A 5,540-nucleotide genomic window follows, 5' to 3' on the forward strand; every position below is an offset into this window, starting at 1 on the left:
CATCATATTCCTAACTTTTAACAAAATCAAAACGTGCTAAAATCTAAGGTCAAATAGAGCATAGTTTCACCAGAGAAAGTTAAAATAGATACGCTATATTTAATTAGAAATAACTTTTTTTACTGTTTAACATGCACATTATTTCCCATTTACATTTTCATTCTAATAAATAAATCATAAATATCATATCCTAAAATTCTCGTATCTTGAACTCAACGCAAAACACCTTTTTCAGACCTTTTTAGGCTTTTCCATAAGGTTTTCCTACTCGCCCCCCCCCCAAAAAAAAAAAAAAAAAAAAAAGTAGTTTTGGATTGCGTTGCTACCCCGGTGAAGCGAAAATGTACAAGTTCCTGATACCATTAGTCACATTATTGATATGATCCATTTGGAGATATTGATGTGAAGTACTGGGGTATTAACCCGCCTTTTCGGTGCCCTTAGTCAGTCGGTCATTACAGATGAATGAGATGACATTTAGTTCCTTAACACTCGTGGTACAACTGAAAGTTATTCAGAATGCTACCAGGAAATAAACGGTGAAAATAATCATGTTAATACTTTAAGAGATGGTTATCGAACTCCTTTACATTGTTCTGGAGTGACATAACAAAATCTCGAATACATTGTAACTGAGAAAGATTTTTTTATCACGCGTCTTGTTTTGTGAAGCCTTATAAATTTGATCGAAATTAGAATAATTCTGTACTTTTATTCCGTTCGTACTTTATTCTGCAGTTTACTTAAGTTATCTCTGTCTCTCTATATATATATATATATATATAATATATATATATATATATATATATTTATATATATATATATTTATATATGTATATATATATATATATATATATATATATATATATATATATTAGAATATAATATATATATATATATATATATATATAAATATATATATAATATAAATATATGTATATTATATTTATGATTTCATTTATATGTGTGACTGTATTGTTTCAGTAATTTCCGGTTATGAGTTGCTTTGATTAATTAGGAAACAACAGTTACAACCTGGTCTTCATCAAAGAGTTTAAAATGATACACTTCATTAATTAATGCGTTCCCTCGTCAGCGACAGGAGAAATGGGACCCGATAAATTTTTATTACGATTGTTAACTTGGAGTAGGGTGGATATGGACGAGTCATTATATTGAATTTATTTTCCCGTTACCTCTCTCCCAGTGAATTGGTTGGGGTATTATTGGCGCGTGCACGCAGACGTGTATGTGCGTGTGTGCTTGTGTGTGTGTGTGTGTGTGTGTGTGTTACGAACCGAGAGAGGGCCTCTTCAGGTTCGATATGAAATAATAAAAAAAAAAAATTCAACACCAACATTTGAAACTGGGGATACGAATCAGAATGGTGTCTCCTCTTTACATAAAAAAAAGGTAAAATATTACACTGCATGAACTGGGGGAACAGTGAGGTAATGAAAGTACTTGCCGACTAGTTTTGCAACTCGAAGCGATGGCTTCACAAAAGGAGAACTGCTATTGCAGACGTCTTCTTGACTCCGTATTGCAGAAAATAATGTCTATTCTTGATACTCGAAGGGCAGGAACTTCTCTAAACCTCTTGCAGAACGTTTCTTCTCTGAAGTTTTGCTCTACGTCGAAATGCCTCGGTCGTCCACTCCTGACGATGACTTGACTAGAATCCGATCAAACTCACGAGCGCCTTTTTCTCTCTGATCCTTCGTTCTTCTTCTATTATCTCACTCTGATGATCTCTACTGCTGATCTCTCACTGATAATCTGATCTGTGGCTCTTACTGATGATCTCTTACTCTGTGACTAACTGATGATCTCTGCTTTCTCCTACTTTGTCCGTCGTATTTATACGGCATTCTGGGGGCGGAGCCTACGGCTAACGTCACAGACTCCCGAGATTACTAGAACTTCTTAGAAGACTCTCGACAGAATATTGCATCATATTTCGCTGCGTTTCTCCCGACATTTAGGCGCGTATTGCGCTCCACAACACGCCCGACGATTCCAGAACAACCGCGAGAACAGGCACCTCCAACACATGCGCGAATGCCTCCGTGCTATAGAATTTCTTGAAGATGCGTTTTCCTTTCCTTCATCTCTCTTTGCTATACAGCAATTACCATTACAGTTTGTGTGTGTTAACAAAAATCAGCGACTTTATAATGATAGAGCTAAAGATTCAAGTTTAAATGGAGGAAAGCTATTAAATTTACTGGTGAGAGTTTTATCAGACCTCAAGTACCGGCCCCTGTGTCATGTTAGCAATGTATGAAAGTAAATGTGTCAGTTTTAGTTTTCTGTAAAAGAAAACTATTGTGCTGTTTGTCTGTCCGTCCGTCTAGCCGCCCTCAGATCTAAAAGACTACTGACGCTAGAGGGTTGCAAATTGGTATTTTGATCATCCAGCCCCTAATTATCAATCATATCAAATTGCAACCCTCTAGCCTCAGTATTTCTTTAATTTTATTTAAGGTTAAAGTTAGCCTCTGATCTTGTATCTGGCAGCGCTTTCCAGAGTCATGGAACGCATCCTCACTCTACCGCATCTGGTGAACAACTGGAGAGCTGCCGGTCATAGTCGATGGTTTTGTACAGCATTATACGTTGTACAGAAAACTCGATTGCGCTGAAGAAACTTTTTTTATTTGAATACGTCCATTACTGTTAATCACAATGTCCTCCTGTAAGGAGATTTTGCGACGAGATTTATGATAAGAGGATAAAAGATCTTTTAAAAAAGATTTTAACCTTCTTTACAAGAAAAGAAACACTGATGATCTTGTCATTTACAAAAGCCTAGATTGGTTTCGAATACACTTTCCATCTGATGTAACCGAAGCTTTTTAGATAACAGAAAATCTTTTTATTTCCACGTTCTTCAGTCGAGAAATAAGGACTAAAATTATTTATTGAGTAATATGCGACTAAATTATCAGTCATATCCGCGCCGTTACTTATCATTCAAATAAGCGGTAGTGCTTCCTGTTATCAATTTTTTTCAAGGATTGTTTACCTGGAAGCGGAATATCCCAGTAGCAAGGTGAACTCTCCTCACCCGCTCACGCTTGCGTAAGATGAAAACAAAGAAGAAATCCATTATTTAGATAAGAAAATAGAGGAATGGAAAGGAAAGTGACTCTCTCTCCTTAGTTTTTCGCTTACTTGGGGAGTAAGCCTACGAAATACTTTGATGTTGTTGTTCTTTATAGTGGTGGGGGGCGTGTTAGGATAGCACTATGAAAAAGCTTAAGCTGTTGTTGTTCTTTATAGGGGGCGGTTTTTAGGATAGCACTCTGAAAAAGCTTAAGAAAGTCTTAAAAAGGTGTTTTGCGTTGAATAAAAGATACAGGAATTTTAGGATAGGATATTTATGATTTATTTATTAGAATGAAAATGTAACAAATATATAAAGTGAATATTAAACAGTGCAGAACAATTAAACGTAGCATATTTATTTTAATTTTCCTTGGTGAAATAACATTCTATTTGAATATAGATTTTAACACGCGGCCCGAGTAAGCTAGAGGTCGGATCACGCCTTGTTTCATTTTCATAGTAAGTAAGCAACATGAGTTTATTCAAAAAAGAGGTTTATTTGACCTTAACAAAACTTAAAAACGGTCGTAAATACAGTATCCACTTGACCTTCTTCTCCTGCGATACTTTCTGGGTCATTCTCTACATGACTCTTCCCTTCAAGAAAAAATATATTAAATGAAATATTGAATATATTAAACGGAATATTTTTCGCAGAATTTTTGATTGAGTCAGAGAAATCTTTTAAACATTTCGACGGGGAAAAGACTAAAAGGAAATCGTAAAAGAAACGAAACGAGGGATTTTTCACTTGAATCATTCAGTCTTTGTTTTTATATATATCTTCTACACGAATAGAGGTGAAGCTAAGAAAGACATCTAAAAAATTATTTGAAGGAATTTTATGGCAATTGTTTTTTAATGGAAACCATGGCATTAATTTTGCTTTTTATATAGTTTTTTAATGTTGATTGCAAGAGAAGAGAGTGTATCTTTTATCATTGCAAATTGAAAGTTCAACCGTCATTCGTTTTTGTGCCTTGCCATAAATTTGTTTGATCTTATATCCCAGGATTTTTTTTTCGTATTACCGAACGAATTAAAAAGAGAAAAATAAAACTCGTTATATTTGATCAGTCATTAATCCTTCTTCGATGTACTGTTTTTTTTTTTTTTTTTTTTTATACACTGAAACAAAGACTTGTCGCCATCAAAGGAGTGAAATATTATACGAGGATTTTTTTTAATGAATATTCAATCTAGTTCGCACCCCTCCTCCCTACCTGTGCATGATCCCCCGCTCCTCCCCTATCCAATTCTCGGTCTCTTGAGGGAAAGAAAAAGATATCTCACCTTGAGTTTGTTAGATGTGGTCTCGAAACAATCTAAAACCAGCATTACTTTCACAAGTCTTTTTTTTTTTTTTTCTCGTATCATAAAACATAACCTAAATTTGTGCTATTTCATCGATCGTTATTTCTGATTTAAGAATATTCCAGACATGGTGAAGAGAGCATGATGACATTAAACGTCTCTCTCTCTCTCTCTCTCTCTCTCTCTCTCTCTCTCTCTCTCTCATCTCTCTCTCTCTCTTTCTCTCTCTCTCTCTCTCTCTCCCTCTCTCTCTCTCTCTCCGTCTCTCTCTCTCTCTCGCTCTCTCTCTCTTCTACAGGATTGAGTCAAATCTGGGATTCTCAGGAAAATATTCTCTCTCTCTCTCTCTCTCTCTCTCTCTCTCTCTCTCTCTCTCTCTCTCACAGACTTAAATCCGTTTTGGGTTCCCCTTCAGAAAACTCTCTCTCTCTCTCTCTCTCTCTCGACTAAGTCAGATAGATATAGATTCATCCTCAAGAAACTATCCTTTATCTGCAAAACAGCCAGTTACGAGGATTGGGATGTCTCAAAGACTTGTTAGTCCATCCGAGGAGACATCGTGTGCAGACATCGTGTGCTCAATTATCTGTAGGAGCAGGTTTTACTGTTTATTCACAGTGTCCTAATGATTTTTTCTAGCTTTCTTTTGAACTCTTCCACACTGTTGCTGTTTACAACTTCTGGAGGCAGTTTATTCCATGTTTCACATATCTTGTATGTAAAGAAGTTCCCACTGTGGGATGTGTTGTATCGCTTCAATTCTAGTTTCCATCCATTACTTCTTGTCTGGTTATCGTTTAACGTAAATAGGTTAGACGTGGTTTCTTCCTCAGCAAAATACTCTCTCTCTCTCTCTCTCTCTCTCTCTCTCTCTCTCTCTCTCTCTCTCTCTCTTTATATTCACGAAACTAAGTCAGTTAGATGTAGGTTCTCCTCAGGAAAATATCCTTCTCTCTCTCTCTCTCTCTCTCTCTCTCTCTCTCTCTCTCTTTATATTCACGAAACTAAGTCAGTTAGATGTTGGTTCTCCTCAGGAAAATATCCTTCTCTCTCTCTCTCTCTCTCTCTCTCTCTCTCTCTCTCTCTCTCTCCACACCCGTGATTCCCATTCCTTT

Source organism: Macrobrachium nipponense, chromosome 14, assembly GCF_015104395.2.
Source record: "Macrobrachium nipponense isolate FS-2020 chromosome 14, ASM1510439v2, whole genome shotgun sequence".
Lineage (NCBI taxonomy): Eukaryota > Metazoa > Arthropoda > Malacostraca > Decapoda > Palaemonidae > Macrobrachium > Macrobrachium nipponense.